The 20,880-nt window shown below is 42.4% G+C and overlaps 1 protein-coding gene across 2 annotated transcripts in view; it reads right to left on the minus strand.

The window, feature by feature from the left end:
- FNDC3B (fibronectin type III domain containing 3B) overlaps positions 1 to 20,880 on the minus strand; it is a 406,030-nt gene that overhangs the window by 323,841 nt on the left and 61,309 nt on the right. The window lies entirely within an intron of this gene.

A 20,880-nucleotide genomic window follows, 5' to 3' on the forward strand; every position in this document is an offset into this window, starting at 1 on the left:
ATATTCCACTCCTAGTAGCCAATTTCCCAACCCGGAGACACTGCAAACACAGTTTTCTATGTCAGGCTTATGGTTAACTTTATAACTGAACAAAGATTTATACAGACCTTAGAATATAGAGTCAGTTGTGAGATTTATCACCTCCATGACCTTGATCTTTACAGAACTTACAGAAATATTTTTTTAAAATAATGTTCCCTATGGGCGGCAGGGTAGGGCTGGTCAGGGAGAAAAGTGCAACAATGAATGAATGGAAATCCAAAATCTCTGTAAATGTTCATTAAAATTATTAGAATAAAATAAAATAAAAATAGTTCCAGGATCTTCCTGTCAAATCGATTGCTAAGACTGAAAGTAAGATTTTAAGCTTTCAGACCCCAAGAGTTGAGTAAATCTGATGCTGAACTTGTCTGTGGGTGTGTAGATCCTGTCTTCCCCGGGGAGACCCTCTCACCCCTCTGCACACAGCTGGGCCATCACTTAGTCTGTTCCTAAAACTCACGACGGGCTCACATCTGATGAATTCCTATTACTTTTTCTGAAATTTGAAAAACACTACAGTAAAATTTGTTGCCTCTAACTTAAATACTCCTATAACGAATACTACAGATTTTCAAAAATAAATTCTTTATTCAAATAATTAATTCAGAAGTTAAAACTAGAAAAAGAAATAACCCATTTTAGACAATTTTTACTTTATAAAGTCCTACAGGTATTATTTGCTCATTGTGAGGTTTTAAAGTTCACAACACATCAAAATCCCAGTTATTCAAACCTAATTCTGTTAAATTCAACTCCAGGGTAAATCACTTCTAGCTCAATAAGAAACCACATCTTCCTACCACTTAAAACAGAACTCAGGATATTATTTGTCTGTTACTATTAAGTGTCGTCGAATCGCTTGTGACTCACAGTGACCCTATGTCACAGTGAGTCCTGAAACCTGTTCTATCCTGCGCCAGCCCTATTCTTTCTAACACACTCACTCTCATTACCCAGTCACTGTATCAATCCATCTCATACACGGTCCCTCTCTTTCTCCATCCCTCCACCCTTCCAAGCATGATGTCCCTCTCCAGGGACCAGTAGGTCCCTCCTTGCAACATGCCCACAGTATGTCAGACGAAGCCTCAGAATCCCTGCCCCCATGGAGCAGCCAGGCATTACCCTCTCTACGATGAACCTATTTTTCTTCTCCCGGCAGTTCATTATTTGACGAGGGTTGTAAATTTTAAAGTCTTCCTTTCTAGGAAGATGCTGCTGAAAGAGAAGAAGGAAGTCCCTGCCCCCCAAAAAACGGAAACCAAAACAAAGGCATTAAAGGTGAAGAAGGCGTCCTGCAGGGCATTCACAGCCACAAAAAAAGAAGATCCGCACATCACCCACCTTCCAGTGGCCAACGACGCCGAGACTCCGAAAGCAACCCAAACACCCCCGGAACAGCGCCCCCAGGAGAAACAAGCTTGACCACTAGGCCATCATCAAGTCTCCCGTGACCACTGAGTCAGCCATGAAGAAAATAGAAGATAACAACACACTTGTGTTCATTGTGGATGTCAAGGCCAACAAGCACCAAATTAAACAAGCTGTAAAGAAGCTCTGTGACACTGATGTGGCCAAGGTCAACACCTCCATTAGGCCTGATGGAGAGAAGAAGACTTACTACGTTCCTCTTGCTCCTGATTATGATGCTTTGGATGTTGCCAACAAAACTGGGACCATCTAAACTGAGCCCAGCTGGCAAATCCTAAATACAAATTTTTATCACAAAAAAAAAGGTCTTATTGCTAAATAAACACAGAGCCACTATCTTCCTTACACACATACAAACATCCACCGCTGTGGCTCAGTGTTACTGAGCTGGTCCTGACTCACAATGCCTGTTCCACACAACAGAACAAAGCCTCACTGCATCCCACACCACGTGTACAATCCCGGCTGTGCCCGTGTCCGCACTCCCTGTCAACTCATCTCACTGATGGTCTTCCTCTCTGTTTGCTGCTACTCTAGTAACGTGGCAATGCCCTTCTCCAGGGACTGGAACCCTTCCGATGACATGTCCAAAGTAAGGAGTACAAACTCCGACCACCTCGGATCGTAAACAGTACTCTCGCTCCACTCCTTCCAAGACTGATTTGTTCGTTTCCTGCAAGCCCACTGTATGTTTAATACCCTTCGCCAACACCAAGACTGAGAAGCACCAAGTCTTGCTTTGTTATTCATGATCTAATTTCAACTGCAGCATCAAGTCTTCTTGCTTTGTTATTCACGATCTAATTTCAATTAAACAGGTAGAATGTGAAAACAGCATGTCTTGGGTCAAGCGCTCCCTCATTTTTTCACAGATACACTTGCTCTTTTAGAACTTTAAAGGAGTCTTCTTTGGCAGAAAAAAAAACACCAAAAGCAAAACGTGTCTGATTTCTTAACATCTGCTTCCATGGGCGTTAAACCAAGTCAAGTTCAACCCATGAAACGTCAATCTTTTCTCCAGTTACCACGACGCTGTGCACCTCTTTGTCCGGCTGTGAAGATGTCTGCTTTCTTCCGGCTGAAATGTCATCAATACTGAAAGCCGTAAGCTTTGATCTCTTCTGGTAGTGCTTCAAACCACCTTCACCTTCAAGCAAACAAGGCTCATGTTACGTGCATAACCCCCGCCCAATTACCTTTCAAAACGTAAAATACACTTTTGAAGGACCTCTGGTGTATGGTTTGTTCCGTTATGCTGCTAACAGTCAGTAGGTGGAATCCACCAATTGCTCTAAAGGTAAAGATGGGCAGTGAAGATCCCACAGGCTCACAGCCTTTGAAACTCCACGGAGTCCGATGTAATCAACATTCATTCACCAGCAGTGCAAACGGGTGTAAATTACACTTCCATGTTTAAAACACCTGGCCATGAATGCTAACAACTGGCTGGACCGACTGGCAACATAGAACTGGGGTGAAACCACAATAGCAATCGTAAATGTGGATTCAGCTTAGTTCTGTTTCTCATCCCAACTGTGTGTGGCTTGGTGTCCCCTGGTCGACTTTTCTCTACAGTATGAATTGCTTAGACACAATCCTCTCTTAAGTTCATGACCCTTACAGAGTCATAAGGAAGGCCTTCCTAGCAGAAAGGTTCCCTAGAAAGTGCCTTATTGAGCCACGTGATCACCTTAATGGAAAATATGAGAACTGCAGAACACGCATTCAGGTCACACCTTCAATGATAAGCATTCCAAGGCGGCCAGCTTTTCCAGGAACAAGACACAGCAAGCCACTTCCTGGTCCGAGTTTCTCTCTCTTTCCTTACTCTGAAACTGTGAACAGCTGAGCAGATAAATGGGAAAAGTTTGAGATCTATTTCCTGCTCCAGTAGACTGTATTCTCCAGCAAAGCTTTAAATAAAGGTCTAAACTGTTGTTGTTGTGATTGTTGGTTGACAGGTGCTTTTTTAGTAGATTACGACTCAAAATGACCCTATGAACACCAGATCTGAACCCTGCCCGATGCTGTGCCAACCTTGTCAACTCTGACATACTTAAGCCCATTGCCAAAGTCTAAATACAGCCTTCGAATTCTCCTGAAACCTAGTAGGTGGTCAAGAAGACCCTAAAAGAAAGCTGTTTAAATCCTGTTGTTGGGTGCTGTCAAATTGGACCTACTCCTAGTTGGTCCTCCAGTGGGTTTTCAGAGGCAGGAAGAGACACAGGGGGAAACACTGCCCAACCTTCTCTGGCAGAACACTGGTGGATTCAAACCGTGTGCCTTTGGGATTGCAGCACAGTTTCTTACCACTAGGCCACCATGCAAATGTGGCAACTTCCCAAGATTCCAAATCACCTTGCTATATCAGCATAAACTTTCCCAGCATGAGGGTCCGATTTCCCCTCCAGCATGTTACAACCTATGCTAACGCAGGGGTGGAAAGCAACCGCAGTGTTTAAAACTGGCTCTGAAATGAAAACGCTTCTTTCTGTTTTGTTTTTAAATCAGTAACACCATTAAAGAGCATCTAATTTCATCTCCGTTTTTAGATAAGGTCCCTGAGTTAGCATCATTGATTTAAAGAAATCATTAGGTCCCCTTGCCTCTCAAATCACTTCAAATGTCTCCATTTTCAAATTTCTCATTTTCCAGCCAAGTTTATAAATGAAACCTAACCAAGTTATGACTTTTTAAAAAATACATACATGCATACCCTCTCATCAAATTCCAAAACGTTCATTATCCTGTTATAGAACGTTTTTACCTGCAAAGTTCAGCCTCAAGTATTCAGGGCCACAGAGAAAACAAGTACCCTCTACAAGACAGATGGACAGTGACTGCAGCCTTGGCTCGCGGACGTCAGAGATACTGAGGAAGACACACAATCTGGCAGGGTTCAGGTTCACTGTTCACAGGGTCGTTACAACAACAGCAAATGTCTCAAACATCAAAAGTGAAAAGACAAGGAACTGTACCCTAACCTAGTGCTTTATGATGCTCTCTAAGGCTGCTGTTAGGTGGCTGGCTCACAATATCACATGGCGCATTAGAACACCCCACACAGGTTTCTAGAATAAGCTTCATGCAAACAGGTCATTAGACCTTGTCTCTCGGGAAGCTGATGCGTGGATCTGAACTGCCAACCTTCCCGTTAACAGCTCAGTGCTTGACAGTCGAGCCATGAAGGTCCTTGCTGAATGCCTTGGTGAAAACACACCACCTGGAAACGGGAAGTCAATTGCTTCCAACAAAGATGTACGTCTTTGTTTTCTAAACTAACTCAAAAAATGACCCCTTCTGTCTGGAGCCTATAGTGATTTGGCCACATCAATACTATTAAAACTTAACCTAAGTGTAACACATCATTTGTTTTATTAGGAGATGCAATTTTTCAAGTCTTCAAGGCAACAGTGTTTTCCAAAGTATCCCCTTTTTTCTCAAATAGCTATTTTTTCCCTATTTTGTATCTTTTGTCACAACAGGAACAGAGAACAGAACAACAGAAGTAGAAAAAATGAAAAGAAGAAAAAAAATCTCTGGTAGATAGAAAATAGTACAAAATAAGGGAGAAATGCAAGCACACACGTGAGGCCTTCCTGAGACTGGATCTGAGCCCTGCCCGACGGTGAAAGCTCGCCTTCCAGCAGAAGGATCTTGTACACATTAACAGTCCCACACAGCAAGGATCTTCCCACCAGACTCATGGTCCGTCCCGCTGCTTCCACGGTCCCAGCGCCGATGCTGAACCCCTAAGTCTGGGCTGCTCTCGGGGACCCTCCACGGTCATCAGCACAGTAAGGACAACTCCAGACCTGATGGGGCAGGAGCCAGATAATTGTCCTAGATAACTACCCTGCCTGGCAACTACACTGTTGAAATGATTACAAGGGCCAACGAGGTGATGTCAGCCAGTCAAGTGATCTACCTTTTCACGCTGCCTTTCCTCCTTCGTAAACAGTTACAGGGAAACATTACTTTTGCAAGCAAAACAAGGATCTCATGAGGGGAAGAACTGCCTGCAAGGAATACAGGATTATGAGAATGATCTGGAACAAGGGGAGTGTTGTGAGGTGGGCTGGGGGAGGGGGAGGGAAAGAGAAAGAGGTAAAATGTGCAAAAATGAATAAATAAAAGAAAAATAATCCCAACCACACAGCATGTAAATGATATACTGTGATACTCAGTTCCAGTAAGAAGGGGTCACCTGAGAGGAACGGTACCTACCATGGCTTAAACGTGCCAAACACTAGAACTTCCAACTCACATTCTACAAAATAACAGTAAACTAATGGTATTTCTTGTTGTTGTTGTTATGTGTTGTCAAGTTGTTTGCAACTCATAGCAACCCTGTGGACAACAACCCTGAACCCTGCTCTGTCCTGTGCCGATTTTATTGTCTCTGACACACCTGCCCTGCATTACCTCAGTCACTGAATAAATCCATCTCATCGAGGGTCTTCCTCTCTTACGAAGGCCCACCACCTTCCCAAGCATGATGTCCCTCTCCAAGGACCAGTCCCTCTTTGAAACATGTCCAAAGTATGTTAGAGGAAGAACCAGAACCCTTGCCTCTTCAGGACGAACCTGTTTGTTCTCCTGGCAGTGAAAGGTATATTCAATACTCTTCTCCAGCACCACAGCTCAAAGGCATCAATTCTTTATCTCCCTAGTCATTGTCCAGCTTTTTGACGCACAGCAAGTAACTGAGAAGACTATGGCCTGGATCAGGCACACCTTAGTCTCCAGACTGTTGCTCTTCAGTACTTTAAGAGAGGTCCCTGACAAGAGACTTTCCTAATGCAATTCATCTTTTGATTTCCTGACTACTGGTGCCAAGAGTATTGACTGTGGAGCCAAGCACACTGAAGATGTTAATAATCTCGATCTCTTCACCCTCTATCATAATGCTGCCAATAGGCGCAGTGGTTAAGAATCTTTGTTTTCTTGATGTTGAGCTTCAGTCTTTGACCTTCTGCAGCAAGAACCTCAGGACCTCCTGAATTTCAGCAAGCAAGTTTGTGTCATCTGCATAGCACAGATTGCTGATGTGTCTTCCTCCAATCCTAATGCCACACTCCTCCTCATACAGCCCAGCCTCTCGGATGATCTGTTCAGCATATACACTGAAAAGGAAGGAGACAGAATATACCCCTGGTGTACACCCTTCCCCATTTTGAACCATGCAGTGTTTCCTTGCTCTGCTCTGATGACTATCTCCTGGTCCAAGTATAGGTTTCACATAAGCATGATTAAATGTTCTGGGATTCCCATTCTTCTCAGCGTCAACTAGTTTGTTGTGATTTACACAGTTAAACACCTTTGCCTAGTCAATGAAACACATTTACAAAAGCCATATGGTATACAAAAAAGCAACACATGTCATTAGGTGTGGGAGGAGGTGGGGAGAACCCAAAATAAACAGGATAAGTAAAACAGGAAGGCTATAGATTTGGTCACATCTTATAAAAATTTTGTCTGGGAGTAAAATTTTTTCAAGCGGAAGACTAATATATAAAGGGGCAAATTGCCTCAGCTTCCTCAATGGCAAAATAAGAATGCCTGGTTGACTTAGCTCTCACTAGAGCTGCAGATAATGTGGAGGAAAAGTAAGCACATCAATTATAAAATGATGTGAATAGTCACAGTACTGTCTCATAACTTCTTTTGGACACCCAACATACATTTGAATGTCCCAAGGACTTCTCAAGTCCTGAAACTTCAGAAGCAATAAGAAAAAGAGTCAAAACAAACCCTTCACAGCGACAGAGTCACAGCGACAGAGTCACAGCGACGTCACAGCTGGCCCAAGTTCTAAGAGGCTATAAATCGCAACACTGCTCATCTTTCTCCCTTGAAGCAGCTGGTGGGTTTGAACCACCTGCCTTTGGGATGGCAGCACAAAATCATGAACAACCCTCTGCCCTTCTGATGCTAACTGATCCAAAGGTCAAAGGACTGTGTGGCAGCCTCTGGGACTTGGACAGGGATGAGAAGCCAAGTGTGACTGCCAACCTCTTGCACACCTGTCTGACTTTTTTCTTTCCTAAACAGCATAAGTAACTTTTGTCGTAAGTTAAAAAAAACAAAAAATCCACACAACAAAACACTGTGACTATAGTTTGGAAACAGGAGTGGCATCCACTTCCTCAACATGCCCCCAGAAATTCTATGAACTTCGATAAATGTCGATGGTTACAGAGGGGCTTCAAGCCTTTTCTTCATGGGGTCGTGATGAGTTACGCTCGACTTGAAGGCAATCAACGACAACATGAGTACAGTACAATAGGGCACTGGTGGCCTAGTGGTACGGGCTGTGGCATGTGGTTCATATCCACGGGAGAAAGATTGGCAACCTCATCCCTCATAATTCACCGCCTCTGAAACCCTGCCAAAGGGTCAGCTATGGGTTGGTTCTGACTCCATGGAATCTAACAAAAAAGTATCCAGAGCCCAGTGAACAAACATCACAAACCTGTGCATGGAATCTCACAGCAACTAGATGGTGACTAAACAGAAAGGGAGGGAAGTGAGTGGATTTAACAGTGAGAAACAAGATTTATAATCTGATATTCTGAGTGAGATATTTCTTTAATATGATCTAACCATGTCCTGAAATTCTGGTAGTAGGATGTCAACCTGTAAAAGACATGAAGTTGAAATTTTCCCTGGTTTTCTCCCATTTTCATTCTAATTATCCAGCACTCACCATTTTCTCTTACTGTGAATTTGCTCCCTAACAACTATCTAATAGCTTTCACGTTCTGTGAAGTTACAATTAATGGGTTTTATGCGACCATCACTTTCTGACAGCACTAAATGGGCAGACATGACAGGATATTGTTGCTAGGAGACACTCCCCCTTGAGTCACTCATGCTCCAGCGTGTCTTAACCTAACTTAGCCCAACTCATTCAGTCAAGTAGGAACTGACTCCCAACCCTCCAGTGAGTTTTCAGAGGCTGTAAATTGCATGGGAGGAAATGACCCATGCTTCTCTGGAGGAGCAGCTGGGGGACCCTGGGGGTGACCAGGTATGATGCTAAAACAAGGTCCTGGCCTTGCTTCCTCCTTCTCAGGGTCACGGCTGCGTGAACAACCTCCTGATTGGATACAGTAAGCCCCCTGCCCCCAGCCCTCTGCCCCAGGCAAATACAAGGTTACTTACTGTGTTAAGAAAGCAGTAGGTACCTGAGGTTCAGCGTCCTGGCTGCACGTGTGTGCACACCTGACGTGGCCTTGCTATCCCCCCATGGGCCTCGGAGGCACCGGGAACAGACAGGGCACGCTGGTGTTCTCACTGCCGGGCACGCCAGGCATAATAAGGCGCTCTGACGGGGACGTGGGAGCCTCTCGTCTTCTGTCAGCATCCATGAAACATTAACAGGCTAACTTACTGCCTTGTTAGTGGGGTGATGCCAACTGCCAGGTGCAAGATGTCAAAGCACATTAAAAAATCAATTCTTTACCCCGAGATGCTGTCCCTAGAAAGCTTGTACACAAAATGTGCAAAGCTTCCAGCCTTCACTGTGTGCTGAACTTCTCTCACATCTTCTAAAGAACATACAACCACAAACACATACCGTAATGAAATCTATCGCTCCATAGTCTGCTTGAGCGCCAATCCGCCCCAATGGAATATCTCCGCATCTCTACCTGTCACTGCCACTCTGTCTTCACTGCTGTTGAATCAGAACCGACTCCCAGCTCACCGTCCACTGGGTTTCAGAGGCAGTATCTGCCTATCCTTCTCCCTTAAGCAGCTGGTAGATGAGAACTGACAGAGAGCCTCCCTCCGGACTATGCCCCTGGAACTCCCTCGATGCCACTGAGCTGTCACTGCTTTAAAACCTCTTCTTAATGACATGAACAAGAACTACAGCTGGACCGGAAAAGAGCGTCTCCGATGAAGACATCCACTTACTCCCCTTCATCGCAGGCGACCTCAGAAGACAGGAGGGTGAGGCTGAGGCAAACAGGCCTAGAAATCCAAATTAGTCAAAGCCTCTGTGGGCAGAAGCTCTTCACCCGTAAAGCAAAACAATTAGGCCAAAGGGACTTATAATTTTTTTTTCCAACGATGCTACATTCAGCCTATACATGGGTGGAACATTCTTTGCCGCTTTGTTCAGTATGTGGTGTGGTTATAAAGTGCGGTTCTGCTAAAAGCCTGGAAAATGAACTATATGTCCTCCCAAGATGCCTCCTGGACCAATAATCCCATGATGTGCTCCTAATGGAATCTGGCTGTCCTTAGAATTAGAAATGAAGCTTGCTGGTCACACATCTGGAGCAGATAAATCAGCACAAATAGCATTTCACCAGGAGCACAAATGCCAAGCATTTAACAGCTGTGTTGTTACATCAGCCTTGCAAATAACAAGGAATTCGACTTTTCCATACAAAGCGTATATGACTAGTGGAGTCAGGGGCAAAAACTGGGGGTGTTCCAGTTATTTTGAGGCAGAAGAAAGGTTAATGGAAAAATAGATCCATATTGGCCAGATGCCCGTATTAATTTACAAGACTAGTATAGAAAAAAAAGTCAATATATCAAAGATCTCAAATGCCAAAACATCATTTCCTCATTTTCTACCACCCGAGTTAATGATCAGTTTCTTGTTACTTAACTTTTGTAAATGTAATAGGTTCTTTGACTTGCATCTCAACTTATCACATGGAACCGTGAACCTAATCTGCAATTAAGTATTATCAAAGTGTCAAATGTACTCCAGGCATATTCACATCCATAGAAAATAAATGTGTTTCAAGTTAACAATTAATTTCACTCAGCCAGTATGCTGGATAATGTGAAGCAAGAGGAAATTATTTTCCTAAAAAGAAGTCAAAGCTTTTCCCAGCCAATTAGGTAAGTATTAACTACCTTACAGTTCAAAGCACAGTTCTTAAATCCAAAAGCTTAATGTGCTAATATAATTGCTTTAAAAAATAACTGACAGAAGGATGACTAATTCTGAACAGGTCTGAATCCAAAAATTTCTCCCCTATTACTAACATCGCAGTCACTCAATCTTCTCATTTACGATACTGTTCACAATCATATTTTCAAAATTACATTTAGTATATTAAATTTTAAGAAGACTGTATCTTGCATCTAAGTTAATGCCCCACTTTGAAATGTATGTACAGAGTATGATCTCATGATCTTCAGATATGAACATACATATATTAAGTTCAGACAGTCATTTTAAGCACAAATAGAGGGGAAATATCGAATCAGTATAACTTCCCTTAATTAACAAGTCCAGGCTCATGTTAGTATGGAATTTAGGTAACGGTCGGCTTGTCATTTTGATCAAAGATTCTACAGAACCCTTTCTATAGAATCTTTGACTTCTATAGAATTCTTCTATAGAAATCATTGGTCAAAAAGGGAAGCATGCAGAACCGAATTTCAAATTCTCATGAACTACAGAATTTCTAGAGCCCTGGACTGAACTCTTCAAAGGATTGTGCTCAAATCATCCTTAAACCAAAACTACCTCCTAAGTCTTAAAAACAAACAACAGGCGAGGTTAACTGGTAAAGAAGGTCTGCCTTGAGCATTATAGTCTTTTAAATATAATCAAGATGAAGCAGATAGGAACTTTGGGGAGAAGTGAGTTCATAATAATAGGGGTGACACAACTCGGAAAAGAAAGGGCAAAATGGGTGCCCATGAAATGTCACTAAACTGCATCTCTAGGAACTTGTACGTTTTTGCTGTTATTTCCTAACAATAGAATAAATTCCTTTTTTTCCCCACCACCCACCTTCTAGCATAAATTCTTCTTTAAAAAAATAATTGCTGGTGGGAGGGATTGTATAACAATGAAAGAATGTTTCTTTTACTTTTCAAAGAGAAGAGAGAATGGGGGCAGGTTGGCAGGAAGAAAAGTGCAACAATGAATGAATGGAAATCCAAAGTCCCTGTAAACTTTCATTCACATTAATGAAAGAAATATAACTGTTAAGCCTTTAGCTGCTAACTACAAGGTCAACAGTTCAAACCCTCTTGCTGTTCTGAAAAGGATATGGCAGCCTGCTTCTGTTACAGCCTGCTTCTGCATCTCCTTGGAAATTCCATCTATGGGACAGTTGTACTCTGTCCAATGTCGTTGTTGTTGTTGTTGTGTGTCATCTCACGAGAACCAACCCGTAGATGACCCTCTAGTGGGTTTTCAGGGACAGGAATCATATGGGAAGAGATCACTTCCCCGAGGAGCGGCTGGTGGGTTCACTGCGTCACGAAAGCAGCCCAGCGTCTTTCCACTGGGTCACCAGAGCTCCCCTAGGGTCTCTGAAAAGAGAACACGGGTTTTTCTGGTCTCCAATGTCCTAGATGAAAGGCAGTTAGTCAAACTGAATGCTGCTCCCTTTCTTATGACTACACCTCACACAAATGAACTTCACCAGCAGGTATGTCCAGGCACAACAACGTAAACACCGCCAGCAAGGTGACACGTCTCACAGCAACCCTGTACAGCGCAGCTGCCCACTGGGCTTCCAAGGCTGCAGATCCTCCCCGAACCTCACATCCGAGAGCGACATTCTTACAGAAAAACCTTTTTGAACTAAAGCCCAATTTTTCTATGTAGAGTGCAAATTCATAACTCCATTCCCCACCCCCCACTGAAGATAAACAGCAAATCATTTATTCTAGTTCCAAGTGTATGCTTTCTATATTATTTTGGTGCTATTTTAGATCAGAATTATAATATTACATTATAGGATTTTCAATTAGGGTTTTTAAAAATTAATTTTAATAAAAGTTTACAGAGACTTAGGGTTTCCAGTCATTCACTGCTGCACTTTTCTCCCTACCCACTCCCTCCCCCCCCCAATTCACTCTTCTCTTTGAAAAGAAAAACTCTTTCATTGTTATGCAATCCCTCCCCCATGTCCACTCCATTTTTAATCTGAGTGACCACACAAATTTCTAATTCTTGTTGAAAAGGAAAAGAAAAAGAATCAATCTTTTTCTCTTTCTCCACTTTCTACTACTTTGTTTTTCCTTCTGATTCAGGGCTGACAGCGTTTGGTTTTAGGTGATGTGAAGTTGGAAATCGAGCATCTGATGTTGCCCACCGCCACCCAGACATGATTTTAGTTACCAGGGCTGCGAAACCAGCACGTAATGCCGAAGTGCAACAATCCACTTTTCCTTTTCTTTATAGATTTTTCTGCCCCCGTGGTTTTCACTTACTAGAACAATCCTTCTCTCACAACAAGCAGGGCCTCAAAAAGGAGACTTATCAGAAATCTGCCTTGTTTCCTTCCCCTCGTCTACCCCCACACTGGGAAAAAAGCTCTCCATCTTTCCTTTGCCGACTAGAAATGGAATTGCATTATCCTAAGGGATACTGGTGATTTCCTAGATGGTGGCTATCAAAGCACTGTGTAAGATCTCCACCAACAAAACCAGGGGCTCCAGTCAAGACTTCATCACGGCAATCCGATAATCCCAAAAGACCTCAGCCATGAAGGTCAAGTGGCCCTGACTGCAAAATGTCCTTTAAATTCTCTAAGTCTCTGTATTTCCAGAATTGAATCACCAGTTTGTCCTATCTGGCCCCTCTTCCAGTTAAAGTAGTCAGAGCACTCAAAGGTTCAAGGCCCCAACACAGAATCCCACCGACAAACAACAGCTGTTGAATCACATGCCTACTGCGGAGTTCACAGCTGTGAGGACCAGGCAAGACCCTGAGCCCTCCCACGGACTCACTCCTTTCTGCCGTCAGCACAGAGCACAAGATACTGAGGCCTTTCAGAACAACCACACGATACCATCTCAGCCCAATAAAACTAGCAAAATTCAACAGAGCAAGCAGTACACTACAAATGCTGGCGAGGTTGTGGAGAAACTGGAACCCTTATTCACTGTTGGTGGGAGTGTAAAATGGGGCAACCACTGTGGAAGGCTGTATGGCACTCTCTCGAAAAGCTGCAAACAGAAACACCATTTGACCCAGCAATACCACTACTGGGAATTTACCCCAAATAAACCATAACCACCACCCAAGGAGATAGATGCTCACCCATGTTTATCGTGGCTTTGTTCACAACAGCAAAGAGCTGAAAACAACTTAAGTGCCCATCAACAAAACAATGGGTAGAGAAGCTGTGGTATATTCACACAATGGAATACTATGCAGCATCAAAAAACAAGGAACTCAAAACATTATGCTAAATGGATGACCCTGGAGGACATTATGCTAAGTGAAATATCTCAGTCACAAAAGGATAAATACTGCATAGTGCCACTGTTGTAAAATGGGACTGATATCCGAGTTGGGGGGAGACTGAGAAAGATGGGATAAATAATGTATACTGCATTGAAACAGATGAGAGAGAGAAAGAGAACCACTTAAAAAGGATAAATGATTAGGTATTATTGTCATGACAGGAGTCCAGAATGAAGGCTGCATAGTGGAGTGGACTTGCGGGGAAGGATTGTATAACAATGAAAGAATTTTTCTTTTTCTTTTCAAAGAGAACAGAGAACTGGGGGGAGAGAAGGTGGGCAGGGAGAAAAGTGCAACAATGAATAAATGGAAATCCAAAGTCTCTGTAAACTTTCATTAAAATTAATAAAAAAACATTTTTAAAAAAGATACTGAGGCCTCATCACGTATCCTAATGGTGACACAGCACTCACGGGATGTCATGTCTTCTTTATAGAGAGATGCTGATTTCCTCATTTCTCCAACTCAGGACAGATGTAAACGATGAGAACTACATGAATTTACACTAACTTAACAAATAATGTCATCGCTGTTAAAGTCCTACAAAAATCATTTCTCCAGCGAAGAAGCTGTATTACCTAAATTACTGAGTTCAGAGTTTAGAAGGAAAACAAAGAATCATGGTTTCTTTATCACCAGTATCAAAGTACAAAGGTGTGGGTCATCATAAATTATGAATCACACTGCAAATAATGGGAATTCCTGGACACTTTATAAGGAATGCGTATAAAGAGCAGGAGACAGTTCAAAGAGAAAAGGGAATTACAGGATTGAAAATCAATAGATGTGTGTATAATCACTCCTTAAGCCGAGCAAGTCACCTGGTACCTGGACTACAAGAAGATGAATGCAGCGTCAAGACTGGCGGAAAACTCATTAACAAGCTGCCATGGCACAACCTTGCTCACTGACGCTGAAGAGGACCCGAAGCACACGCTAAAGACGACCAAAGACTACAGCTTTCACACACGTGGGCTGCACCTCAGAACACAGAAAACAAAACTGCACACAACGGGGCCAAATGCAACGTCATGAGAAACAGAAAACAGTGACGCTGTCAAGGATCTCATTTACTTCCATGACGGTCACAGGAAGGACCGCCCACCTTTCTCCTGTGGAGTCACTGGTAGATTTGAACCAGAGAGGTTCTGCCAGCATCATTCTCTACAGACTTGGCTTCTGTACCACCAGATCCCATAGAAGTAGCAATTCAGTTAAAAACAAAAACAAAAACAAAAAACCCCAAATACAATACTCTACTATGGAAATTTGCTGCAAAAGATTTTTTTTCATGATGTTGAGCTGTAAATTATATTAAAATTTTTGATCTTCTTCAGTGAGTGCTTCAAGTGTTCTTCACTTTTTTTTAAACCCTATTTTATTCTTTTTTGCGTGTGCCATCAAATCGGATCTGACTGGTACAGGCGGAGATTGTCCCTCCTTCTCCAGCAGAACATCTGGTGGATTCCAGCTGGGTACCTCTGGGATTGCAGTGCAGCTTCTTGCCACTAGGCCACCAGAGCTCTCCTTTAAAGTGTACAAAAGCAGAGAGAAAAAGATTGGGAGGGGGTGGGGGGACTACACTTAAGACCACACATAATTTGGCAAATGGTAGTTGTACACTTCCATTAGTAAAAGTTGTAAATACATTCACATATACAGCAGAGTCAGCACACATTACATAAACAAATATTTGACTGGATGTGAGGGGTACCTGGTGCAGGCACCTTGGGAGGCATCAAGGTTACCTGGCACAACACAGTCCACAAAAACACTGTTCTAGATCCCATGGCACCATCAAAGGTAAAACTACTGATTTCTCCTTGTCAGGAACAACGAGGGAAGATGTATACAAACAAGTAGTCCAAAAAAATTAACAGACCACCTGAACCTCACCCTCAGCAACGCTGAGACCAAAGAAATAGACGGTACCCTGATGCAAGACTCAAGTTAGAAACAGAACGAAATGGCCCAACAACACTCAGAAAGGCTCATGGACCAGGCCTGCGTACCCTGACTGCACTATGGTGGGCAAGGGCTGGGTGAGCAGGCCTGACGAGGGGATGGAAGGGCATCTGGAGCACAGGATAGCCAGACCTGCCCGCACTTCTGGAAGAGGAGTGGGGAGGAGAGGCGTGGCCTGTGGGAAGGTGTGCGTTATACCACCAGCTGGCTCCTGTAACTCGCTGCTGTTAGGCATTTTACTGGGCCTTGGTTTGGTAAACAGAGGTCTGTAAATTCCTCCTGTCCGGGTGTGTGCCTGGGGGCTGCCCAACCTAAAAGGATCACAGGAGACGACCCTGAATCCAGAAAGATCCAAAACCAAGAGTATGGCAAATGTGGGACAAAACTCAAAACTGTAAAGAAAAAATTAAAACAATGCCAGGCTTAGTGACCCAGCAGAGACTGCTGGAATCCCACAGTGGCCTTTAGTCACCCTTCAGAACAAAACCTGTAACTCTTGCTCAACTTTCAACCAGAGTATGCAAGCCTGTAACAGGAGGGAGACCAGTAACAATCAGAGAGGCCCTCACACCTTAGAATACCCAACCATATAAGGTCAAAAGAGCAGGATTCGCCCAAGGGTAAAAACCAGAAAGCAGAAAGGGGTAGGACAGAAGGATTCATGGACATGAAAACCATAGGGAGGAGAAGGGAAGGGTGTAATTACATTGTGGGCAGTGTAATTAATGTTATTTATGTTTCCTTTTTCATAATTAATGTTATAAAACAAAATGTGTATGAATGGTTGAATGAAAACCCAAAGTATTCTGTTACATTTCACTCAAACGCTAGAATTTGAAAAAATATATACATTGTTGCCACTGAAATAAGTATGTAATGATATAATGTGGAAACTATGTAATGATCTCCAAAGGTCTGACAAACCAGAGTCACAGAGGCTTAAGGGTGGAATGCAACATCATTCTTCTCTCTTTTATCTCCTTAGAGATAACAGACGAGGAATGTGACTAGAAGGCAGCAGGGGGAGGGACCTAAGTCCCACCAAAAAACTAGTCATGTGCAGTGTGTCCTTTTGGACCCAGGGCCCCAGTACTAGGGAAACTCTTGGATATCAGGGCAGGACAGGCCAAGACACATGGCTATTTCCAGGTAACCCTGGCCTTCCCCCAGAGCTGCTGTAGTGTGCTGTCAAGTGTGAACCGACCCATGTGGCTGACCCTCAGTGGGCTTTCAAGGCAGTTTTGCACTTTAAAGAGGTCCTAGACAGCAGGTTTGCTCAGTGCACTATGGTGTTTTATTTCTTGACTGCTACTTGCATGGATATTGTTTGTGGACTCAAGTAAAATTAAATCCATAGCTTTAAAAAAAAAAAAGCAAAGGCAGTGAACAACACAGGAGGACACCCTAAAGAGGGTCCCCTGAAATTGGGCTTCTCAGCTCCTGAACAGTAAGACCACACATTTCTGTTTGTTAAAGTCATCTGCTTGTGGCAGCTATTACAACAGCACTAAGTAACCAAGACACCTGTCAAAACTCATGAGAAGTCAGAAAGTGTTCAAAAGCAGAGATGTCACTCTGAACTTCATGCCTTGGTGTTCTCCACTGTCTCATGTGGATGCAAAGCTGAGTAAGGACCGAGGCACGCCTCTGACATACAGTGTGGGTGAAGACTCCTGAATACACTGGGGACGCCAGAAACACTAACTGTTCTTAGAAGCTGTGCAGCCAGAATGCAGATGTGAAAATGGTGACACTCCCTTTCACATCCTTCTGGCATTGTCGTCAGTCAGGAGTGGAGAAGGGCCTCGAGCTTGGGTAAGGAGACGTCACTGAAAAGGAGAGGAAGGGTATTAACTGACACAGTGACAGCAAAACTGGACCCAAAAGGAGCAAGGGCTGGGTAGACAGAGTAAGACTGGACAATGATTTGTTCTGCAGACAAAGTCTAAGTCTCAACAGATAATCAGATAAGCACATTCCTTTAGACGGTTGATACTTATCTCCAGAAGAACTTATTTTACAAGGATGCCTAGGACAGGAGCTTTGGCCAAATTTCCTCTTGTCCCTTTAGAAAATGTCTCTCAAATCTTTGAGAGGAAGAAAGGAGGGCACAGATGCCCAGAGGCCGTAGGCAGAAAGCTATCATTAAAACCAAAGCTTGACACAGATTGTACTCAGCCTAAGGAACCAGAAGTCTCACCAGCAACAAACGAAATGTTTCAGAGTATTTAAAGGCTTCTTGCAATCAGCCCATCATTTCAAAGAAGCCAGAATGGAAAGTCAGCGCGGACTTCTGCCCCAGCAAATACGTTCTGCATACACTGTAATATTGAGCCCTCCCACATGTGAAAACAGAAATCAACATTTTCAAACTCCTGAAATTCCCTTTACACAGGCAGATCCTGAAAAAGTGATTTAAATACATTTTCAAAGGAAAGACGTGTGCATTTTAAGAACTGATGAAATAAATCTGTTCTCTTTCCTATGTATTTGATTTCAGTTAACTAGTTTTGGTTTTGAGGCATCAGTGCAATAAAAAAAAAATAAGCATGTTTTTAGGCAACTTCAAAACTAGTGACTCAAACACTTTTCAAGGTCATCTCTGTGAACTTAAATTACCAAGCAACTTGAAAGTATTCATGTTTTCTTCTTTAGGGGAAGGGGAAGAAGGGGAAAGAAAGTCAAATATTTCTATAGTGGGAGCCTTTCTACATGAGATCACAGAAAAGAATTCATTAATTTTCTCTCAGACAACCACAGTGGTGGCCAAAATCTTTGTTCAAGGAAGGGAGAAAGCATTCATCAATTAAGTGTAGTAATGTTCTAAGGCTTTGTTTATAAGTCCAGCAATTGCCATCTGTTAACTTGGACAAGAAAGCTTTAATTGACATTTATGTAGTTCAGAATAAAGTAAATGAAGAGGCCTGTGTGAAAAGCACTGCCCCATAATGATTTTCACACTCTACACCAATGCAATCCCATTCTTTCTAAATAATGTCATATTCAAATTTTGCTTCCCATACTATTATTTCATTATCTAAACGTTAGTGTCTTGTTATAGAACTATATATCATCTGACTCCTTTCATAAAAAACAAGAAGGAAAAAGGTTTTTAAAAAAATAATTTTCAACAATCTCCTCCTGTACCAGTCAGATTTGATTTGACGGTACATGTACACAAAATAATAAAATAAAAATTTTAAAAAATTTTCAAATATACCTAAGCACAGACTTTTGTTTGTTTAGACATTTTTTGATGTGATATTAACAAAGGTTTATTACAGAAAGGTTGGGTTTTCATTGATTCTTTACGGCCCATTTGAGACGATTTTTAAATGTTCAGATTCTTTTCATTACATTCAACTTAGAGCAGAGAGGACCTTTACCAGGACGTTCCCATCAACATCAAGGGCTAGGGCTCCCTGTTCACTGACTGTTAGCTCATTCCACTTACAGAAAAGCATGCTCAAGTCATTGACTACTTAAGTCATTATCACAGGTTCGTATACACATGCAGACTGTACTTTCTAACTGGAATGCAAGCTCTGAATGCAGAGACTACACTTTTCCCTTCTTTTTGTTCATGCCAATCTCTTTTCTAACACATTGTTTGACATAGAATTGACACTTAAAAATTCAACCTCCAACATCATTACTATTGGTCAAACTATACCCATGCCAAAACAACAGCTTTTAAAGTGACTTTATTTTAATTAAAAATTAAACACTGATAAATGATGGCTTTATTTTAAAATTATTTAAAAATCAGACTCTGTGGTACCCAAAAAAGTTAAAGATTCTTCTTTCTGTGACTTGAATAGAATGAACACATGTTCAATGCATTTAATGGAAACTTACAATCTTTCCAAACCTCTCTGAAGAGTAATATTTTTTCAACTTTGATAATTTTTTTAACTCATTTCCATTTAAAGAATTAAAAGTAATAAAGGGAAAACTTAATCCCTGCTTTCTCCCTGGAAATTGGTACTTCTCCTTTGCTAAAATGTGCACTCAAGTATTAAAGCAGGAAGAGCTCCCAGAGCAGAAGGGAAATGTCTAACAGGCATTCAATGACACAGAGCTGTAAGCAACCATGTGCAACCGAGCACCCAGCACCGGGAACCGAGCACCCAGCACCGGGGACCCAGCACCCAGCACCGGGGACCGAGCACCCAGCACCGGGGACCGAGCACCCAGCACCGGGGACTGAGCACCCAGCACTAGGAACAAAGCACCCAGCACCAGGAACCGAGCACCAGGCAGGCAGATCCAGGAGAGAATGTCTGGGCATGATTCACCACCAAATGCCAGAAGCCAGCATGCCTCTCTACAGTGAACACACTCTGTCATCAGAAAGCTTTCCTTTATACTAAGAACAGTCCTGATATGCAGCAGTGCCAGTAAATGTGTGCAGAATATGTATGTGCATAATAAAATGCACAGCACGTATCAGACATGTATGGAAGAAGGTGGAGGGAAGAAGACCTGACCTCAACTTTCACTTGGAAACCACATTTTTCTCCTTCTGGTCTCTATATCTTCAGAGAGTCACAGAAAAGCTATGCATATCTAGAAAAAGAACACTAGGATAGTGATAAAGTTATATAAAAAAAAAACAAAAAACAAACCCACAACCAAACAAGCCATACAAGGCAAAGTTTAAGAAACTGGGATCCCTAAACTTATAGAAGAGAAGGTCTGAAAGCAAAAAGATGAAGCCTAGCTCTTGTGGAATTTCAAAGGTTGTCATGTAAAAGAAGAAACAAATTTGTTCTGGGTTGCTATGGAGCAGTGTTTATTGAACTAGAGGTCAGGACCCATTCTTGGGTCATATAATCAATTTAGTGGGTCACTGACTAGAATTCTGGTAAATAAAATAGAAGAAAATGGAACTGCATCACCGAAAAAGGTAAAGGTAGGTATTGATTTGTTAAACTTCTGATTCAATTGTATGTCAACAAATGTCTGTGTATGTGACTCTGTACTGGGATCCAGTATCAACACATGTTCTGCAATGCGTGTCCTGCTTAAAAAATGAGAAAAACAGTGGGATGGGAAAGTCGTCTCTGATTATGACAAGTTAGGCTCAGTATAAAAATGAGAAATGAAAAAAAAAAAATTAGCCGGTGCCTTCCCAAAGTTGAACTTCCTTGTGAATTTGCTATTCAGAGTTCAAGAACTAGACCATTATTGTAGAA

This window comes from Elephantulus edwardii, unplaced genomic scaffold (assembly GCF_000299155.1).
Source record: "Elephantulus edwardii isolate Elephantulus edwardi_28Jun2011 unplaced genomic scaffold, EleEdw1.0 scaffold00088, whole genome shotgun sequence".
Lineage (NCBI taxonomy): Eukaryota > Metazoa > Chordata > Mammalia > Macroscelidea > Macroscelididae > Elephantulus > Elephantulus edwardii.